The sequence below is a fragment of the Cyprinus carpio genome, chromosome A9 (assembly GCF_018340385.1).
Source record: "Cyprinus carpio isolate SPL01 chromosome A9, ASM1834038v1, whole genome shotgun sequence".
NCBI lineage: Eukaryota > Metazoa > Chordata > Actinopteri > Cypriniformes > Cyprinidae > Cyprinus > Cyprinus carpio.
This window is the reverse complement of record NC_056580.1, coordinates 24,450,731-24,474,930: the sequence shown is the minus strand read 5'-3', so window position 1 is coordinate 24,474,930 and position 24,200 is coordinate 24,450,731. Positions and strand designations below refer to the sequence as shown.

The 24,200-nt window shown below is 35.6% G+C and overlaps 1 pseudogene; it reads left to right on the top strand.

Moving 5' to 3' along the window:
• LOC109095641 overlaps positions 1-24,200 on the top strand; it is a 61,801-nt pseudogene that overhangs the window by 34,088 nt on the left and 3,513 nt on the right.

The following is a 24,200-nucleotide window of genomic DNA, read 5'->3' as shown; positions in this document are numbered from 1 at the left end:
TCAGAATAAATAAGGCGGGAAACTGCTCGTGCCAGGATTGTGCACATTACACATGTGATTTTTCGTACTTAAAAGGAGCTGTTTTGCCTCTCTGGACTCATCACATGCTCTTTCCCACCTCTCTAATTATTCTAAGGTCAGTGAGTGGTCCTATGGGTGCCATCTATGTGGGGTGAGGAATGTAGAGCTGTCTGAGAGACTGGCAGCACGTTCTTTCTTTCTTCCTTTCCATCGCCGAGCCCTCTCTGGATCCCCTGAGGGACCGTCAATGACGGCAGCGGCTCTGAGTTTAGGACTTTTGCACATAGAATGGCACAACAAGCTCATGGGAAAATGTTTGAGGTTGACCTTCCTCTGTGCTTGTGTGACTGGGGCACGATGGCCTGCCGACTGCCTCTGCCAGCGTCTCACTGGGCCACTGCTAGTGATGACGAGAAACATCCCCCTTGCTCTTTCTTAAGAGCTTTCTCATGCACCCTCAGAGAACAAGCTGGCTCTTAGGAACACTTCTTAAAAAACTTAAAACAAACTTCCAGGGTTTGTTTTGATTTGCAATCTGACCTGCGCGGATACACTGTGAGCTATAAAAGCCTCGGTGGGTCTAGATTTGGAAAACAGGGACTCGGAAAAGAGGTGGGGATGGATTCAAACGGGTCCCTGAGGAACTTTTTGCACAGGGCAGACAGAGCAGCATGTTACTCCATGGACTGAAGAGTCCAGATGCAGCTAAAAGAGGATGATACAGTTCTCTTTACTGTGTTTTTGCTTCTGGGAGGCCTGCTATAGAAGTAAAACAGTCTGTTTCCAGGCAGGCCTCTTTTAGATGCTTATTTTCATTTCCATGTGGGTCTCTGAAGACCCTCCCCGGTACACTGTGTCAGGGGCCACGGCAAAGTCTCCAAAAATACAGTCAGTCTAAGTGGCTGTGCTCTGAAACCACTTGTGAGGATGAGTCTGTCAACCCGTCATACTTCATTTCTTGTGTTTTTGAGCTAGGTTTGCAGTCATATTCACACAGCTCTCTGGGATACTTGATTCTAATTGGTTAGTTGCTTTATTTTGTCAGATATTTCTGTTTAATGGCCACTAAAACAGAAAAGAGGGCACATACAATAAGCCTGTCATATAATGGCTCTGGTGTCGTTGAATCACTTTCAGAGTTTTACAATGGTCAGTATCCATTTGCCATAAAAATGATTTAAGATTGCAGCTAAATTGTCAGTATATTCTTTTAAAGAACTATTTTATTGGTAGCAAACTCCATACTGGTGTTATTTAAAAAAAAAAAAAATTGTAGTCTTCATTTTAACTTTAGTTTAAGTTTTAGAAATTTTGTTATATGCTTTTTGTAAATTAAAAAAGTCTATATTGCTTCAATTCCTTTTTACTTCAGATTTGTTTGACATTTTAGTACTTTAACTTATTTTATTTCAGTTAGTTGCCAAGTCAATATTTAATTTAATTTAATTTAATTTAATTTAATTTAATTTAATTTAATTTAATTTAATTTAAATTATTTGATCTTTCGATTAACTTTTTTTTTAGTTGTAATAGTTTAGTTTTAGTTAGCAATAACAATACTGCTTCATATATAACTCTCCATAATGAATATGTCATGTAAAATATTTATCCATTTTATTTAAAACATATATTTGTTTTAGTATGTGTTTATTTGTATTCTTAGCTGAAAGATTATGCATGGATGATCGTGGCACAGGCTAATTTGCATCTTAGGTCTTCAGAAAAAAACAACAACATACGGACACATAATTACACTATTAGTCATATTATACTTTCTTCTTTTCTTTTTTTAAACAATATGTTAATCTATTAGTGACTATATTGTCTTAAAAATGTTGTGAAAAAAGCAGTGATTATTGCAAAATAAACCCTTCAGAGTGATGCAAGACCCCAGTGTACACTGGCACGAGTACATTTAATATTTCATCTAAGTGAGCAGCACTTGTCGGAGGTTCTGCTCTCTTGCTGTCCTCAAAGTTAAACACACTCTTACAGGCTTCATGTGAATGCTGATAAGCACAGCAGCTGTTGTGAAGGGATCGGAGGGAGGGTGATGCACTCAAGGCTCTGCATCCCGTTGCATTTGTGCCATATTAAATGTCATATACAGAGGGGTTCAAACGTTTGAGACCACAAAATAGGATTTGATGTTGTTGTTGTTGTGATTGTTGTTTCTTTCTTCTATTAAAGCACAAGATGTTATTTGGAGCTCAAATAATGCTAGAGCCCATGATCATCAGGCTTTGTTCATGTCAGCATCAGTACTGCTATCATGAAATCAAAAGAGAGACAAACTGAATATCAATACTTTTCAAAAAATATTATATAAAAAAAAAAAAATAAAAAAATTGTGCATTAAATGAGAAAAATGAAAAAAAAAAAAATCACATTCATTTTTTTCTCTTTCAGCAGTCAAAGGGACACACATATTTTAAGTTAACTATAAAATAACCTAGTTCAAATGTTTGTTATTTTCATCTAAACCTGTATTAAAGAGAGAATGAACAGGAAACAATGTTAAGACAGGATGATAGCAGAGAAAATTTAGAAGATCTTTATTGTGAACTGTGAATCCCCTCCTAACACACTGGAAAGTCCACCCCTTCTGCAGCCTGCAGAACTTATGTGATAATTATACATACTGTGACTTTTTGGTGGGTGGGCTTGTGTGTATAATACACAGTTACACACCCTTCTCTCCATTATACCTTATAACCCAGGTGCTCGGGAATCGCCGCAGACACGGTTAACCATAAGCGAGGGAATGAGAGTTGCCCACAATGTTTCCAAAGTCCTTATCAATCTCCTGCCCTTTTCCTCTGCCACTCTCCACAAGTCAGATGGAGTCCGTCTCCCTCACGTGCTTTCACACACTCCAGGTAAAAATAGGCCCTGATAGGTTGACATGTCACCTCAGCGCTGATCGCCCCCAGCTACTTAATCTGAACCAGATTCTGTCCTCGCTTATATTCCTTCTGATTGTTGTATGAAACATTACAAATGTTTAATGGTATTTTAATGTGCTTGTTTATCTTTTTGAGTTTAGATTTAAAGGCTTTTGAATTTAGATCACCCTCAGGACTTCCAAGATGTAGATAGAGAAATGTAGCATTACATCACTTGCTCATCTGTGGATCCTCTGCAGTGAATGGGTGCCGTCAGAATGAGAATCCAAAGAGCTGATAAAAACATCACAATAATCCACAAGTAATTTCACTGGAGAAATTAATATTATGGATAGAGGATCCATATTTCAGCTGGAAGCAACAGTTTGAATTTAAAAAAAAAACTTTGTTTATGAATTGTTTACCACAAACAACCAGCTTTTTTTTTCACAAGATGTTAACTGATTGGCTGGTGTCATGTGGAATACTTGTGATGTTTTTATCAGCTGTTTGGACTCTCATTCTAACGGCACCCATTCGCAGCAGAGGATCCTTTGGTGAGCAAATGATATGCATGCTAAATGCTAAATTTCTTAAAAATGTTTAGATGAAACAACATATTGGATGGCCTAAGTACATTTTCAGCAAATTTCCCTTTTTGGGTGAACTATTCATTTAAGCTTTAAATGTTGTACCTTTCTCCTATCCCAGAATTATATCCATTTGTTGATTAAATTCTGTGAAAAAATTGGTATCAAAACTCTTTGTTGTTTGCTGCTTTTTTTATTTGAGTGGCTCAACCAGTGGCTTGAGTTTGGATGACCAATGGCCGATGGGAGGATGTTTGAGAAAATTAAGTCCTTATTTTTGCAGTTCGGTTTAAATTGAAGTCGAAATAAAGAGTCAGAAAGGTATAGGATTTACTTCAGTCAGAAATTACTAGTAAATTTCATAAATAATTACGAAGAAACAGCAAAGTAATATTTAATTAAACATGAAACTAGAAAAAGTAGAAAGAATGAAATATATTCCACTAATCTGTTGTATTTACAACCTCATGGGTCAAAAAGTATTTTTTTTTTTTTTTTTTTTTACAGTGCATTAGAAAGAAAGGAACACCTTTAAGCAATAATATTTTCCTCTGGGCACCAAAAACTCATTGGATCTCACTGAAGTCCACATTTGGTTGAATTTCTGTCATTATATGTTTATGTCATGAAACACTTCATACCTCGTCCCTTAATTTAGAGTGATGAAGTCTAGTATTTTGACAAAGGCTTCACATTAAAAAAGATTTAAGCCGCAGTAGGAATTTCAGACCCACATTTTCACAGAAACAACAGAGGATCTTCCAAAGGTAATTCATTCTTTCCCGTCACATACTTGACAGACAAATTGCAATAAATGCAAGAATGACTAGCTTGGCTTTGAGATCAGTTTACGGTGGACATTTGCGTCATTTTCAGATGTTATTCTGATCCACCCCAGACTACAATCAGAGTCAGACACAATTCCAGATCCTGTCGTGACTGGAATTGGTAATGGCTAGAGAATGAAGTCAGACCAGACTTCAGGAGAATCAGCACTGACAAAAACAACATGCTCCGTGTTCACTGCTGTTTCTTTGACTCTGTTTCACTTAACCAATGGTTTCATCTGTTTGTATTCGTGCTGTTGTTTGTCTTTCATCCTGTCATGCCGTTTCTGTGGCAGAGAGCCTCATCCAGTTTGAGTTTAGGCGTACATGTTATCTGTCAATAGCACACTGATGAAGAGGTGTTTATTCAAGTTGCTACGTAACAGACCACTGTCATAAACAAAAAAGCGGGTTGGTGATTGAAAGCAGACATTAATCAGAGGACATTTGGCCATTTTGAGATTACCGCTCCATAACTCTGCCCCCTTGGCTGATTAACAGAAGTGTTACCTACCCCTTTTAGTGGAATACCCGTATTAACTGAATGACAGACAGTGCCAATGTCAACAGTCAGTCAGATGGTTCACTGAAAAAAGTGTTTCATTCAACCCTTTGGCAAAGTTATTTATTTTTCATTGGCTCAAGTAAAAAAATATAGATGTGAATCATTACCCTATTTTTTTTTTTTAACTGGATGAATGAAACACTTTTTTCAGTGTTGTTTCTTTTAAAGCTGCAGATACCTTAGTGCAGTGAGTGATTGACAGGTGAGTGGGCGGCACTTTCGGTGTTGTCTAGGACTCATCTGAATGGATTAGCATATGCCTCACCAATGCAATGCACATGTGTTTTCAGCAGGTTTGGAATTTGGTTGAAACAGATGAATCTTGAGATATTTTGGATCCCGATTAGCTGTATTTAGTGTAGTCTGGTTTTAATGTGTTTCATATAATTTGGTGTTCTTGTGCCTTATATATATATTATATATATATATATATATATATATATATATATATATATATATATATATATAGATATATATATTATATATATATATATAGATATATATATATATATATATATATATATATATATATATATATATATATATATGTATGTATATGTATGTATATGTATGTATATGTATGTATATATATATATATGTATATGTATATGTATATGTGTGTATAATTTATTTATTTTATAGTGCTAATTACAATTCTGTCATTATTTTGTTATTGTCATGTCACTGGAGAAGTCGTGGCCTAATGGTTAGAGAGTTGGATTCTAAACCAAAAGGTTGCAAGTTTGAGTCTCATACCGGCAGGGATTGTAGGTGGGGGGAGTGTATGCACAGCGCTTTCCCATACCTTCCTTGAGTAAGGCACAGAACCCCTAACTGCTCCCTGGGCGCCACAGCAAAAAATGGCTGCCCACTGCTCCGGGTGTGTGTTCACTGATGTGTGTGTGCAGTTTGGATGGGATAAATGCAGAGCACTAATGATCTGAGCTCCTCTAATTCTTCTTTAATTTCTTTGTTAACAGTTTAACATTTTGTGTCTGTGGAACACAAAAGAAGATTTTTTTCTGAATGTTCTTCAGTATATCTATATAAGTCATAAAGCTTTGGAACAACATGAGGCTGAGTAAATACAAGTACAATTGTTTTTTTTTTTTTGGCTGAAATATCCCTGTAATATCAAGATATTATTTTAGGTATCAGAGGCAAATGTGTCCGTTTTTGGTACAGACAACTGATTGTGAATGAGATTTTGTTATGTATAGCGCTGCCTTTTTCTCATCCCATAGTGAATATTTAAAGAAGAACTCCAAACCAAAGGTAACACCATGACCAGAGTTGTCTGTTGATCAGGTCTGTTGATCAGTTAGGGAGCTCAGCGCTGCGGGTCTTTGCTCGACTTTGGACCTGATCTTCTGGTTAGAAGTGTGTTTCTGACAGCTCCTTCTTAAGACTCAACATCAGATCTGAACTTGGACAGATTATGGACAAAAAAACTTGGAAAAGTCCTTGAAACAGATGATAGCACGTTCTTCTTTTATATCAGGTGCATGTGAGTGTGAAATTGCAGCCCTGGATCATTCTTGTAAAAAAAAAAAAAAAAAAAAAAAAAAAAAAAAAAATAGTAATATAGTAATATATATATATATATATATATTTTAACTCATACTTTTTTTTTGAACTCATAGTTGTTGAGATACTAGAATCTCTTGATATGAACTAAATATTTCTTATTAAATAAAAGACCAATGATCTGAGCTCCTCTAATTCTTCTTTAATTTCTTTGTTAACATTTTTTTTTCTCTGTTTTTAAGAGAATCTTCAGAAACAAAATTGTTACATTATGATGAAGATTTGGTGTAGTCACATTATATTTTTATTTGTACCATGGTCTTCTGTCTGAATACTCAATTCTAAATGGCTGCCAGATATGCATTAAAACAGTTTAAAATGTATGACTTCCTTTCAGAGCCGCACTTTTCAATGAAAATAATGGTGATTTAGGGTTCGGAGCCAAACTCTGAATAACTCTGTTTGTGTTTCACAGAAGAAAGAAAATAATACAGGTTTGGGCAGATATGAGGTTGAATAAATGATGTAAAAATGTGAACTATTTCTGTAACCGACAGTGGAATGTCAAAGTATAACATCAGTGCTTTCAGTTCAGACGTGGAATTTTCCTGAATTCTCTCACACTGAAACTATTGCTGTTTGTTTCCTTCAGATTGAGATGTCTGGTGAAGCAACTGGATAAAGGGGAGGTGAATGTCGTAGATCTGAGGAAAAACATTGAATATGCTGCATCGGTTCTGGAAGCCGTGTACATTGACGAAACTAGGTAAGTGAATGCTTGGCTTTCTGCAGTCTCACATGGTTGCCAACTTCACTCTTCTGTTCTTCAGACAATATATGCCTTTTGAGTTTTGTTTTAACCACTGGTGGTGTCGTGGAGCAAATGATGGTCTTCTCAATGTAGTAAATGAAGTTCAAGAAGCAGAGTTCCAGATGTCAAAATAAGACTATTGAACAAAGCAACAAAGCCGAGATGACAGTGAACGCATTTGAGTCTTTGTCACGTTTGATTGTTGTCTTTTGTCTAACATCCATTCTTATACCTAATTCTTATCAGTCTTTTTAGACCAAAAATAAGTAGCTCGGTCTTACTCCACTAGTTTTGCTACACTCATTCGCCCTCATCCTGGTATAGTTTCTAATTGTGGACTCCTGCTAGTTTGAACCATTCTTCTAATACTTTTCTCCTAATACTGTGTCCAATCTTCCCCTTGGACACAGGTGTCCTCGTAGGCCATTCATCAAACTTGTTTGTGCCATCCCTGACATACTCTTGGACGTCACCCAAAGTTTACTGGTTACCTCAAGTTCATTGGCGCTGTCCAATGGGAAGCACCTACACTTGCCCAAGATCAACAAGCTTGTTTGCTTTGCGGCCCCTTTAAATACAAGATAAGATTCGATCTACGTCAGAGCGTCCAGGAATCTTTCTACAGTGTTGTTGGCAGGGCGGCCAGGGTGATTTTTGATGCTCTCGCCGGCGGCGGTGTGAACGCACAGATTTTGGAAGAACAATAAAAATGCATTTATGTAGCATTTCAGTAAGTTGGCTTTCTCAAGCCAAGAGACTTCTTTCCAAAAAACATTTAAAAAATATGAAATCTGGTTTTAACATCTATCTTTCTTTTGTTTTACATTTTAATCTGTAGTTTTATTCAAATGCAATTAATACATTCTCAGTTGTTTGAGAGTAAAATGCTAAAATATGGGACAAACGCCATCCTATATGAGTTTAAGGGGTCAGTTCTGCCTTATATAGCTGATCTGTCTTATATTCTAGTTTTATTGTTTTTAACATCTATTTCCTCCCATTTAAGGATGCGCCTAGTTTTCTTCTAGATGACCATAACTGCTGGATTCTCTCTCTTTCTGTGTTTTTTATTTTCATGGAGACCATGGGAAAGGTGCAACATGTGTAAATGCTATGAGTGCTCTCTCCCTGAAGCATTATTCATCTGGTCCACCCTTCTGTTGTTCAAACATTCTCATCTCTATCTCCAGCAGTTAACAGGAGGTGTTTCACATTCGTCTGAAGAGTATTGATGTTCAGTTCGCTCCCCACGGAAGTCAGCTGCACAGTTCCCATGTGCGTCCCATGGGCCCTCTATCCTAATTAACCGAGACCTAGAGCTCTGACGCTCTGTTGTGCTTCAGACTGACGTGTACAGAGCGCTAGCGTTGTCCCACTAGAGCACTGACAGGCTCTTGTTTGATGGGCTTGTGTTTAGACAGACTTGGCTATGGCTAATTACGTTTTCCTAATGACAGGCACAGGATGTATTTCCATGGTAGCAGCTTTGAGCAATTTTAGCTTGTTACTGGAACTCGGCGAATATTTGTTATGATAACATGTCGCATTTCCTGCGCCGGTCGGGCTTCCTATGTAAGACTGAGCAATAGCAGTCGCTATTCTTTCTGTCACTTTCATTTCTCAGGAAAAGCTTATTTATTTAATCTTATGCTGGTTGCTTAAGGTACTTCAGCGTTGAATACCGGCTTTCTCTCCAATAGGGTGAGGGCAGGATGAGTCACAGCACATGAGAAAATGAGCAAGTGGCTGTGGAGACGTTTTCTTGCTTTCTGTCTGCACGTATTTGTAAACAGCACTTTCAGTGTAGAACATCACACGGGTGTGGAACTACATTTGGGTTTATTGGTTGAATATCATGAAAATATGTACATTTTCCAAAACTGGAAAGATATTTTATACTACTTTATATAAAAGTATTAAATTATTTTAAACTATTTTATACTAATACAGTACTGTTAATAGATAGAGAGAAAGAGAGAGAAAGAGATCTATTGCATAAATAAAATAATGCATATTTTAGGACCATTATATATTTTATTTTTTACTAATTCTCTCTTTTTTTACAACTTACAACCATGATGTGTAAATACTTTATAATGTAAATTATATAATTGTTTTATTAATTTATTAGTAATTATTTTATTTGTATATTAAAGTAATGAGAATATTTTTCATCTCTCTCTCTCTTTCTCTCACTCACTCTCTCTAATATTTTTCATTAATGAAGCATATTTTAGTGCCATTAAGATTTTTTATTGTATTTATATATTTATTTAATTTTATAAATTATACATTTTTAATAATTCAATCTTTTTTATATAAAATACAACCATGATGTGTTAGCCCTAAATACTTTATAATTTATTTCTTAATAAATAAAATAAAACATATTTTAGATGTTTTTGATTTTGAGGGTTCATTGTCACATTCAGGGTTCATATAAAAATGAGCTTCATTTTCTATAAGGAATATACATACATATTTTATTTATATTTTTTTGACTTGAGTGAAATATGACTGGGACATATTCCTGGTTTTGTGAGACAACCTACATCCAGAGCCAAAAATGTAACCCCTAAATATTGTATTCTTAATCTTTACACATCAGTTATTGCACAATCCACTGACGACATTTGAATGTAGGCTGCAGCCTCCTATGGGTTTTCCAGCTCTGTAGTTCTGATTTCCACTGATGTTTTCTGATAGTGTCACTAGAGCACAGATGCCCTGTGAACCGATATATGTCGACCACATGCAGATATAGGTCGAACAGACTATAGATTTTCAGTTTCCGAAGCTGATAATAATAGAACAGTGTTGACAGATGACATGATTCAATGATGATAGACCTAGATATAATAAAATGACGTGTGCAAAGAATTAATGAAAATCTGTTTCATTTTTTTATTTTTACTTCTTAGTTTTACTATTTGCAATATTTATTCAGAATTATATATATATATGATATATATTATATATATATATATATTATATATATAAATATAATATATAAGTAATATATATATATCATATATATATTATATAGTATATATATATATATAAACAACAACAGCAACCAAATAACTATATTGCACACGTCTTCAAACTGCACTAGTTCCTTTTTTGTAGTCCCCTCTTCACAGCAGCTGCCTGTAAGGCTCTTTGTACTAATATTCTTTTGAACAATAATTTGTTTCTCCATGCGCTTCTGGACACAGAGGATGAAGCTCAGTGATATCCACGGCAGACTCTGTGCCCCCATGGAGGTTGCGAGATTTGGCTGGCCTCCACCTTCCCACAGGAAAGATGGGAAGTGGTTTGCTCAGACTGCCGGAAGAGAAGCCCCGGTTTTCCCGCAAGCATTTCCGTTCACATGCTGTTTCATGCTGGGATCCTTTTGTTGAGCGGTAGCTATTCCTGTTTTTTCACCATGGATCAGAAATTGATTTATAATTTGGTTCAACATGACCAAAGTGGATTTTCATAGAATTATGAATCTTAATATAAATGGGTTTGTGTATTTTATGCTAAGTTAATCATTCTCAGTAAGAATTTAACCCCAAAATCTCAGTGAATAATATTTTTATTGAAGGGTTGTAATGATGTAGTTCCCCACCAAAATGAAATTTTTGTCACCATGTAGTCACCCTCATGTCGTTCTGATATTTTTTGAAAAATGCTGGTAATCAAACAGTTTCGGTTCCAACTGACTTACATTTTATGGACCACAAAAAATACAATGGAAGTCCAATGGGGACCCAAACATCTTGGTTAGCAACATTCTTTTAAATATCATCTTGTGTTCATCAGAAGAAAGGAATTCCATACAGGTTTTTGGAAGGACATGAGTGTTAGTACAATGATGACAAAATTTCATGTTTATGGCATAGACTGGTCCTCTCTGGAGTATAAAATTAAGATACCTAATTTTGAAAAACCAGTTTTTTGCATGTACTGTTCCGTGAAAAAAGGGGCCAATCCCAGCATGCATTGCCTTTGCCCCAAACTTTAGTTGGAAACAAATTAAAAATCTAACATGGGAGATGAAACTGAGAAACTGGTCAATTGTTGCTTATATTTCATTATATTATAATTATTAATTATTTAAAATAAATTAATATATTTAAAAAAAATTAATTTTTTTTATATTTAATATGTATATATAATAAATATATTTTATTTATAATTTATTTAAAATTTTAATGATTTTAAATTTATTTGTAATGTCTTTAATTAGCATATCATATTGTTGGATGAGAAACATGCTACCATTAACCTTTATAGAAAGAATGTGGAGGGTTCTAAATCAGTTACTTGGGTTCCATCTCAAACAAGATATTTCCTTAGAAGGCAGCTGCCTATGTAGGCTGTAGACATCACTAGGTTTTGAGACAGAGCCTTTGTTTTAACATTTAATGTGCTGCTGCTCAGTGAGTTTAAAATCATACAGACAGTCCCATTTCACAGACCTGCTCGTTTTTTCCTGCTAACTGTAAAAATATCACCTACACATAAGACATACTTAAGGGCTTATTCTGCATATATTCCTGGCATAATCCTTTTTCCAGTAACTGAAACATGAACTGTCTTCGATTCATTTTCATTTGGCAGTTGCAGCCCGGCCTCCACCTCCTCCCTCTCTGTAATACGCACAAACCTCCTCCCTCTCGCTTCCTCCCTCCTGATCACCGGGTGGATATCGAACTCATGTTAGGGGCTCTCTTAATGATACAAGACATCGGAATTATCCAAAATAACTTTAAGCCCTAATCACAAATGTGTAAACAAAACTCACAGAAATATGTGCCTAAACATACAGACACGGAATTTAGTCCAAAATAACAGTTACAACAAATTAAATGTGTAAACAAGCTGTTCAGAAATATGTGCCTAAACTTTATTAATTATAATTTGATTATTTACACAGTGGCAAGAAAATGGATATGAAAATTATTATAACAACAAGTGGCGTAACTATAATATTATCTTACTTTTTTTCATATATTATATAAACAAAATACAATGATTTTAATTCTTCCCACTGTAGAACAGTCTAAAAAAAATATATTGTAATAAAAATCATAAAATAAAAATCTATATAAAAAATGACTAGGCTATTTATTTAAAATTCACGTTCACTTAATTTATTTAAAATACAAAATAAAACTAATTAATATGATATCAAAATAAAACTATTTAATATGATTTACATTCTACATAGACATAACCTGATCATTATCAATTAACTTTATATATCAGCGACATAAAAATGTTCTGCATAGTGTGAACCTGATCATTTTCCATTATTGGGATTTATCAGCGAGGTATCAAAGCGTGAAGGAAGTAGCAAGACGAAGCAATAAGAGACACTGGAACTGAATTTGGATTCCATTAATTATTCCCTGTTTTTTGGGAATTCTGGTGACAGTGTGAAGTCAAAACTCGACATGTTTGAAGTGCTTTTTCCAGCTTCATTAAAAAGGAAAGTTTTAGTGGAGAATACAGCTCTCTGAAAACCTCCTGTAATTCACAACTAGTTTAATAAAATGTTACTACAAAAATACAAAAAAAATAGAAGGTTCTGTCAACCACATGTAGTTGTATCCAATTTTAATTGAATGCTGCTGTCAAAATCCCAAAACTCTAGTGTTGTTTCTGCAGTTTTATCCTTGTATGTAATATCCTCTCCTCCTGTCTCTTAAACCCTTCTGTAAAGCTCCATTTTAACTTTAGACTTTAGTACTGTAAAACCCTCCTGATTGTGTTAACACTGATTGTGATTAAGATTCACTTAACTAAACTAATTTAACTAATTTATATTTAAGTTTCTCACCATTTGAATCACTTTTTAGCCTGTACTGGTTCATTTTACATAGTGTGACAGATAATTTGCATGCATAAAAGAACAAGCAACATGCTTTTTGAAGTAGTTTTATATGGAGTATACAGAAGAACCAAAGGACATCAGCTTTCAAGAAAGTATTCAGTATCAGCTACTTAAATGCAGTTTTCAAATGTGATTTGCAAATTTATGCATATTCAGCATTACATTGTGACTGGTTCACAAAAAAAAATCTGTACTGAAATGTACTTTGTTAAAAATAAGCTGTCAGCCATGGTCATAGAAAAAAAAAAATTATGATGGTTTGTGTTCGCAGAATGTACAGAAGAACATCCAACATGGCAGGGTTGACCTATTCATCATCTGTGATTACAGCTCTAAAGGTACAGATTATCTTTACAGTAGATTATAAGATGGCTTTAGTTTGTTTCCCTAATGTTTGATGTCTGCCACCAGCTTGTAAGAGTCTTCCTCTTTTTCAGGATGTTGATAAATGGTCATTTGACGTCTTCACGCTTCAAGAGGCGAGTAGTGAACACGCTCTGAAGTTCCTGGTGTATGAGCTGCTCACCAGATATGACCTGATCAGTCGCTTCAGGGTATGAGAGACTGCAAAAACCAGGCACACTCCAAAACTGTGATATTACACACATTGCTTACCTAAGATACTGACTCATACACCCGTAGGGAAACTACCATGCTGCCACTGAATAAAATTAAATCTGTCATTTACCTACCCACATGTCATTTCAACCCTTATGTGTATTTGTCCCCTTTTTTATGCAGTTACAATGAATAAGGACTGAGGCTTTCAATTTCACAAAGAACACACAAAAATAATCATAACAAAAAATATAAATGTAGCCTACTGTATATTACTTATGCACTTTATTCTTCAAGTCTTCTGAAAGCATAAAATAACTTTGTGTGAGAAAAGAGTGAAATTTAAATCATCATTCACTGGTTATCATTGAATCAGTTCAGTATTAAGGAGTTCTCTATAACTGATTCAGTCTGATTCAATGATTCGGTCTTGTTAACCAGATCAAATTATTAATTTAAAAAGATCTGACTCAAATAATGATTCATTCACAAATCATTCACGATGGTGCCCAGGGTCTCAAGATTTGCAGTGAATAACAACTTAAATTATAATCCGCTCCACTGATCAGAAGTTATTTTTTGTCATTAAAAGACTTGGAATATAATGCATGAGTTAAATTAACTAGTTTTATAATATGTTTATGGTTCTTTTGCTTCATTTTTTGAAAACTGTAAGCTTTAGTCTCCTTCTTTGTGACTGCATAGAAAAGAGTAACACGCTCATCAAATAATCTTTTTGTTTGCATTCAATGGAAGAAAGAAACTCATACAGTTTTGAAACAGCATGAAAGTGAGTTGTTATATGAACTATTTCTATAATATATCATGATTTCATCCTTTTGGAATCACAAAGTTGACGTTGTCTCCAAAGCATACATGTTTTTGCCTGTGTTTGGGTTTAGGTGGTCAGGTATGGAGTCCCTGCGCTCCATGTGATTACACATGGATATTACGCTCCTGCAAATGGGTCCCTCACACTTCGGTTGCCTGTAACATGGTCCATTAATCTGTTGTGGCAGGAAATTTAAGGCCCTTAGACTGCAGCCTGAAAGCACATTCTGTGTCTCTAGTAGGGTTTAAAAGTTGTAACATTTGCCAAGTATGGTAACCCATACTCTGAATTGGTGCTCTGCATTTAACCCATCCAAGTGCACACACACAGCAGTGAGGAGAAAACAACACCAACAAAACACAGTGCACATATATCCACCACCCCCCGAGGAACAACTGGGGTTCAGTGCCTTGCTCAAGGGCACTTCAGCCATGGGTATTGAGGGTGGAAGAGAGCGCTGTTCATTCACTCCCTCCCACCTACAACTCCTGCCAGCACCGAGACTTGAACCTGCAACCTTCTGGTTACAAGTCCAATTCTCTAACCATTAGGCCTGTTTTAAAATTATATTTATTTTAATTACAGAAAAAAATGTTTAAGATTTCAAGTCTTAGTTTTAGTTAACAATATCAGCGTCAGTATATTTTAGTACAGCGTTCCATCCACCTTGGTGAAATAATACAGATGTTCAAGACAGTGCTTCCAAGCCAAAAAAAAAAAAAAAAGATGTATGGTTGTGAGTTTACAGTATAAATTGAATGTCATGATGAAAGAACATAGGGTGTAAAAAGACTCACAAATCACTGAAACACGACAAAGAAAAGAAACTACTTGGGTACATTTATGATTAATGTTTAATAATATGTAATATTTTTATTAGAATACTTTTGAGTTCTTTGATGAATCCTTGCTGAATAAAGGTATTGGTTTCTAAAAAAGAAAAGAAAAATTACAATTCTTACTGACACCTAACGTTTGAATGATAGTGTAGTTAAAGTTTTTTAGTTGTACTCTAGTTTTGTAACTGTGATTGTTGTTCTTTGTGCAGATACCAGTGTCCTCTTTGGTGTCCTTTGTGGAAGCTCTGGAAATAGGCTACAGCAAGCACAGAAACCCCTACCACAATTTGATCCACGCTGCTGATGTCACGCAGACGGCACACTATCTGATGCTACACACTGGCATAATGGTGAGAGAGCGCTCAGTGAATTGTGCATGCATGTCTTGCACAAACAAAGAAATATGACATCTGTTTGTAATCAATACGAGCTGAACGCTTGAGGTCTTAACTTGCAGGTTAATATGCACAGCTGTTGAAATTCATTTTGATGATGCTGAATCATGGCAATGATGATTATTTGGGTAACGGCTGTCTGGTTTGTTCTCCCACAGCACTGGCTCTCTGAACTGGAAATATTGGCCATGGTGTTTGCTGCTGCAATCCACGACTTTGAACACACTGGAACAACCAATAACTTCCACATTCAGACCAGGTGTGTGGTGACCATAAGAAGCAGTCAGTTGTTTTAAATGAAGTGTCCAAATTTAAATTAAACTGCCGTAAAGGAATAGTTCACCCAAAAATGAAAAATTGCTGAAAATTTAATCACCCTCAGGTCATCCAGCATGTAAATGAGTTTATGTCTTTACAGGAACAGGTTTGGAGAAACTTAGCATCACATCACTCGCTCACCAATGGATCCTCTGAAGTGAATGGGTGCCATCAGAATGAGAGTCCAAACAGGACACCTTAATGATGCATTTGTTTCTTACAAACACACAGCTTTTCACTTCGCAAGAGGTTAACTGATGGACTGGAGTTGTGTGGATTACTTGTGAATTATAGTGATGTTTTTATCAGCTGTTTGGATTCTCATTCTGACGGCACCCATTCACTGCAGAGGATCCATTGGTGAGCAATGCTAAATGCTACATTTTTCATAATCTGTTCTGATGAAGAAACAAACTCAGCTACGTTTTGGATGTGCTGAGAGTGAGACAATTTTCAGCAATTTTTCGGTGAACTTTTCTTTTAATGATGGACAGACAGTGTCTTTGTATGAAGGTACCTGCTATGGAAACTAGCTTTAGGCTGGCTTTTAAACACAGCATAGCATCATACCTGCATCTACAGAAAATTCTAAGATCTAGACATAAGGAAGCTGAAATTTAGTAACTAAAATGCTTGTTTCTTTGTGTGAATAAAATTCTAAGTTGAATATTTCGTAAATTATATTGTACTATTTGTATTTTTTTATTTGTAATTGTGTCATTTTTATTAGTAGTAGTATTTTATTTTTATGTTTTTCCAAACAAAAGCTTCCAGACCCCGTGCTGTATGGAGAAGGCCTGCTGGAGCTTTGTGCTTTGGTGTTGGCTGCTTTTCTTCTTTCACAAACCGTATTTCCTTCCTAGCTCAGTGATGGTTATTACTGCTTGCAATGGCCAAGGAGACTCTCTCCGCTACTGCCTTTAGCGGCCATCCCCAAAAGCTACTATATATTATATATATATATATATATATATATATATATATATATATATATATATATATATTTACTATTTATGCAAATAAAACTTTATGGCATGTATTACAATTTGTACAATATTTATAATATTTTTATTTATTATTAATATTTTTAATCTTTAATCTTGAATGGATTTTGATGCTACAGTGTACCTACCATATTTAACAGTGTTTGCATCAGGAGCATGTCTATGATGCATTAAAATGCTGCCTACGTAGGCAGCTTACTAGGTTTTGGAGTATGGAGGAATTATTTGGTCAGATTATAAACTAAAAGTCTAAAACTAAAAGCCTTAAACCAAAACTAAAAATTTTAATTTGAAACTTAAAGTCCAAGTCGAAAATTAATTTGGTATTTAGGATTGGGCATTTGGTATTTAGGATAGGGCATTTTGTATTTAGGATTGGGCATTTTGTATTTAGGATTGGGCATTGGGTGTTGGTCATTTAGCCATTTAGGATTTTGGATTGGGCATTTGGGGATTTAGAATTGTGAATTTGGTATTTAGGATTGGGCATTTAATCATTTAGCCATTTAGGATTGAGTATTGGGCATTTGAAGATTGAGGATTGGGCATTTGAGGATTGAGGATTGAGGAGTGTATGGCAAATTAGGAGGCGTGGCCCAAATACTGGAGGCTGATGGCTTGGGGTTGAAAGGGCTGGTGCGCAGAGGCACCTTATGGACAGCAGAGGGAGCTCCCAGTGCTAAGGAGCACACTGTAATGAAGCCAAACGGCAGCGAGTGAGCGGCTTGAGCAAGGACTGTGTGATAACTTCAACTTAATGACAGCTTTGTAACATTTGTGGCCTCAAACCGAGCGTACAACTGATGCTTTGTGCGCGCGCGGTAAATCACCTCCGCGAGATGAAAACAATATCGCACGCGAGGAAACGGGAGCCCGCGAGCTCATTTCAAACTCTCGCACGCGCGTGACATGTTCTTTTCACGACTGACAAAAATAAAAGTGTTCGAGCGAGCAGGTGAGAAGATCGAGCGCGAGCAGCTGGGGAATGATCATGCGTGCGCGAGGGCTTGTATTGCGCGCGAATGGGCATTTCGGTTCTTTTTCGTGAGCCGGCTCGTTTGACTCAGCTCACTGAAAAGAGCCGGCTCTTTTGGCTCACAAATGGCTCTTTAAAAAACAATAATGTTTTGGACTATGATAGGTGTGAAAACAATTCTAGTAAATTATTAAATGAAATCAAACTCACAATGTCTCACAATTTCTTTACAAATGCATTGATTTGTTATGAAAAAAAGAATACTATTAAACATTTGCATTTAAATTACAACTTTTTAATGTATAAAAACAACATTACAAAACAAATACAATCTGAATCTGAACAACATAATAGAACCCATATTAAAGAAAAATAAATAACTGCAAGGATTAAACTGGTCCCTCTTTTTTGGCATGTTATATAACCAGCATGAACTATCTCACTAGTTATGTTTTGTATAACTAGCATTAACACACACACACACACACACAATGCTGATCATATTTTTTATTTTTATGATAGATCTGCATTCAGAAATGCAAGCTGCCTTACTTTCGAGGGGCTGATGCGGTTTCTTCTCCGAGTTTGACACTGTGTGTGTGGTGTGTGTGTGATGGCTCGGCCCCTCCCTCATGCCATATAATAGGTTGACAACCTCGTGTATGATTGACAGGAACAGAATGTGAGGCTGTTCAGACGAATATGTGCGCCTTTAGGCATATATAATATTTTTTTTTGTTCTTTGAATTAGTCAATTATTTTAAATAAAATAAAATGCATGCATTATTTCATTATTACATAATGATAAAATTTTTATAAAATATATATATATATATATTTTTTAAAATAGATTCAGCTCTTCAGATATGCGAGCCAGCTCTCGTCGTTCACCTACAAGAGCCGGCTCTCAGAGTCGGCTCATTCGCGAACGACCCATCACTACAAAGAGAACATGTCACGCGCGCGCGAGAGTTTAAAAATGAGCTCGCGGGCTCCCGTTTCCTCGCGTGCGATTTTGTTTTCATCTCGCGGAGGTGATTTACTGCGCGCAAGCATCAGTTGTACGCTCGGTTTGAGGCCACAAATGTTACAAAGCTGTCATTAAGTTGAAGTTATCACACAGTCCTTGCTCAAGCCGCTCACTAAAAGGCTCTGTTTGGCTTCATTACAGTGTGCTCCTTAGCACTGGGAGCTCCCTCTGCTGTCCATAAGGTGCCTCTGCGCACCAGCCATTTAAAACCCAGCCTCCAGTATTTGGGCCACGCCTCCTAATTTGCATACACTCCTCAATCCTCAATCCTCAAATCCCCAATCCTCAATCTTCAAATGCCCAATCCTCAATCCTAAATGGCTAAATGATTAAATGCCCAATCCTAAATACCAAATTCCCAACCCTAAATACAAAATGCCCAATCCTAAATCCTAAATGGCTAAATGACCAAATGCCCAATCCTAAATACAAAATGCCCTATCCTAAATACCAAATGCCCAATCCTAAATACCAGATTAATTTTTGACTTGGACTTTAAGTTTCAAATTTAGATTTTTAGTTTTGGTTTAAGACTTTTAGTTTTAGACTTTTAGTTTATAATCTGACCAAATAATTCCTCCATATTGGAGAGCCTAGTGTGAAAGCCAAAGAGAGAATGTGTGTGTGTAGTAGAGAGAGGTAATACACAGTCATTATTTTGAGAAGTACATCACAGCATTAGCTTTTGCAGCAGACAGAAACAGATGGCAAGGACAGTACTCCAAAATACAGTGATTTCGGAGGAGCGCTCGATCATAACATAATTGAGTTGTGATATGAAAAAATGAAGACATCTCCTCATATACACCTATTATCCCCTCATATTCCACCACATCAGCTTAGTACTCATCAAATGTATTCCTTTGCAAGAATAAAAAAGTAAAAGCCTTGGTGAGCATAAGTGGCTTTTTTTTTAAACAATAAAAAATCTTCTTACTCCAAACTTTTGAAACTTGTGGTGAGCAAGTTCTTTATTTTACAGTATACAGTAGTTAAGGTTCTGGGTTCTTCAAAATTCCAGCGCATAGATTTTCTAATGAAGTAGTGAATAAAATAAAAATTTTTAATTTGTCAAATCCACAGGCCTTTGTTCTTGCATGGGACACAAATGGATTGTCCAACCCAATCAGCTTATTTTCATAAAAAAAATATATAAATAATAAAAAATAAACACACATGTGAACAGGGCTGTCAAGCTTCAAAGTTGCAAAAATTGCATTCATATGTTTAAACTGGTGTGACAAAATGTGCCATTAACAAAATAAAAGCCCCAATTATTTTCATAACCAATGTTATGAATATGTAATTTTTTGAATATGTAGGCTTACAAGTGCAGCTGAGATCACAAATCTTGTGTTAAATTTAAAAGCAGCTCCTTTAGATCTGTCATGCCAAGTTTGACATCAGTGATGCCAAATTAGTTATTGTGTGTCACATGACTAGTTACAACTTGACTGGTTTTAACAACTGAGGGCAATATGTTCAACCAAAATGACTTTGAAATTGACGTAATTTCTACACAACTTGAAAGGTACTTTATGAGTCATATTATCTACTTTTATGTTGTTTTTATGGTTCTTTTTGTCCTTTTTGAAGCTTGACAGGCCCTGGTCACAATAAGCTTTCATTTAAAAAAAAAAAAAAAAAAATCTTTTGTGTTCTACGAAAGAAAAAAGAAAGTCATACAGACTTGGAATGATGTAAAGGTGACAAGTCATTTTTTGACTCCTCTTTCGTTGGTCCTGCACAGATCAGAAGTGGCCATCCTGTACAATGATCGCTCAGTCCTGGAAAACCACCACGTGAGTGCAGCCTACAGACTCATGCAAGAAGATGAGATGAACATCCTGGTCAACCTCTCGAAGGATGACTGGAGGTACGCTGGGGTTTGTCTCTCAATGCTGGCTTTATGTCCTCGGACGTGCCGTTCCTGTGAGGAATGGAGGATCTGTTCTGGGAAAGTGCATGTGCTGTGAGTTGTGATGAGCCGCTGTGTTGTGTTTCCCACAGGGAGCTGCGTACACTGGTGATCGAGATGGTCATGAGCACAGATATGTCCTGCCATTTCCAGCAGATCAAGACGATGAGGAACGTACTGCAGCAGCCGGAGGGGTGAGTGATGCTCCTGCTGTTCACTCTGAGCGTGTGTGAACATGAGGCCGTTAATGAATGAGTGTGATGGTGGGTCGTACTTCTTGCGTCGTACCCATTAGGAATGGGAGCAATGACATATATATACTGAGTGATGAAATAAATGCACCAAGACTAGAGACTCCTATACATTCATTTGTTATGAATGATTTTATTTTTTGTTTTTGTGTCCATTAAGCTCCAAACAGAATCAGTCGATACAGGTCATTAACCAGACTTATAAGATTCTTAACGAAAATAACAGTGTCTGTTTTTCTAGTTTATAGGAAAAAGGCATTTCAGATCTATGAAGACATTTATTCTCTCCATTTTGCATTTCAAATGCATCCTTTTGATGCAAGAAATCCTTTGTTCTGTTGGCAGAAATGGTTTTTAACAGGACTCTTTTAAATAGAGTAATTTATTTAAAAATTTTACTTGACATTTTAAGTTTTTGTGCCAGAGACAAATTTACATTATATGCTAAATTGACTGGATAATAAACTGTAAAGTGAATATACACTACCATAAAAAAGTTTGGGATTAGTACGATTTTTCAGTGTCTTTGAAAGAAGTCTCTTATGCTGCATTTACATGAGTAAAAACAGAGTAAAAACCATAATATACTGAAATAATATTACAATTTAAAATAGCTGTTTTCTATATTTTAAAATGTAATTTATTGCTGTGAGTTAATCTAATATTCTTATTTGCTGCTCAAGAAACATTGCTTATTATAATCAATGCTGAAAACAGTTGTGCTGCTTATTATTTTTGTGGAAATACATTGTTGTAGTTTAAGTACCTTAATATGTATTTAAAAAAAAACTATATAACTGTAAGATTTTGACCATATATTTTGTACTTGTTATGAAATACATTTGTTATTAGTACTTCTTTTTCCTTTATTCCTTTAGTGATGTCTTTTTTCCCCTTTTTTTTTTTTTTTCCAAACTGATTTAAGCATTAGTAGTGCTGATTAAGCTAAGGTATAAAAACATTAAATAAAATATGTAGTATTTCTGCCAAAATATAGTTACAATAGCTACTATAGTAAAACCATTGCAAATTGTAAATAGACAGACAGAGTGACAGACAGAGGCTCATGGTGCCATTTAGACCAAATCCTCTCGTGTCTTGTTTGTGTATGTGTGTAAGTGTGAGTGCGTAATTTATGGATTCATAATTTGTTTACACAGACTCCAGTGGATTTTACTGCTAGTGTTTGTGATGAAATGTTTGTATGTGACTGATGAAGCTCTGATGAATGTGTCTATCAGAATAGACAAGGCCAAAGCGCTGTCCCTGATGCTGCATGCGGCTGATATCAGCCATCCCGCTAAGGGCTGGAAACTGCACTACCGCTGGACACAAGCCCTCATGGAGGAGTTCTTCAGACAGGTACACACTTCATAATATTTATCTCTCAACACAAACAGAACTCCCAGAGACACAGACTTACTAGATACAAACATTATCTGGGAAAACATTTTGTACCTTTGAGTGTGTGAGTGTGTGAGTGTGACGTGACATTCAGCCAAGTATGGTGACCCATACTCAGAATTAGTGCTCTGCATTTAACCCATCCGAAGTGCACACACACAGAGCAGTGAACACACACACACACTGTGAACACACACCCGGAGCAGTGGGCAGCCCTTTTATGCTGCGGCGCCCGGGGAGCAGTTGGGGGTTTCGATGCCTTGCTCAAGGGCACCTAAGTCGTTGTATTGAAGGTGGAGAGAGAACTGTACATGCACTCAAAAAAAAACCCTCCCCCCCCACCCACAATTCCTGCCGGCCCGAGACTCGAACTCACAACCCTTCGATTGGGAGTCCGACTCTCTAACCATTAGGCCACGACTCCCCCTGCTCTCTCTCTCCTTTCTCCCCCTGCTCTCTCTCTCCTTTCTCACATATTATTTGAGATAATATTATAGTTTGTATAAATATTTCACATTAGTTTTTATTTTTCAATTTTTCATTTTCATTTTAGTTAAGGATCTAGTAATTTTATTGTGTGTTTTGGTCATTTTTATTAATCATTGTTTTAAATGTATCTATAAAGTTATACATTTTTATTTATGTTTTAGATTTAGTTAATTTGGTAAATTAAATTAAATCAAAAATATCAGAAATTCTTAAACTTTATTTTATCTTTATTTTATTTCAAATAACAAAAATGTTTTAATTATTTTAGTTTTAGCTAACTATAATAACCATATCTAAGAGTTTCTGCACATAATGACAAAAGAAAACAATTGAAGACTTTTTCATCTTAAATTGGCATTTTTATATCATCCTACAATAATTATCATCAATTACACCACAATAATGGCATAGAAAATGACCTATATATTACCATTAAAGTAAAATTACTGAAACATAGGTGCCTGATAAAAATGCTAATTTTAGAAGAAAATTTTGCTTGGAGGCTTTTGCATCTGAACTCTTCAATTGTGCAATGTATGATAGGTGATAGATATTGATAAATAATATTTTTTTTATCAAACATGTAGCCTATACACACACACACACACACACACACAAATATATATATATATAGATTATATATATATATATATATATATATATATATATATATATATATATATACTATATATTATATATATATATATATAGCCTATATGCATGTATGTATAATTTTAGTTATTTATTTTGGACTGGAAGTGAACATATGTTTAATAAAAAATATTAATCATAACAGAATACAATAGAATAAAGTTTTTAATTTGTAGAGTGAAACTGGGATCAAATAACCAAAAAAAAAAAAAAACAGTTTTGGAAGTTGCACTCAGAATCCTGTTCAGAAATCACGGGTACATGATGTCTCTGTCTGCTTTGCGTCTCAAGCACAAAGAGCGAAGAGGAAAGTTTTATTAGACTATTCACAGGGCTTTGAATCAGTGTGAGTGAGTAATTTTTTCTGATTCTTTTATTGTCTCTGCAGGGTGACAAGGAGGCAGAACTGGGGCTGCCGTTTT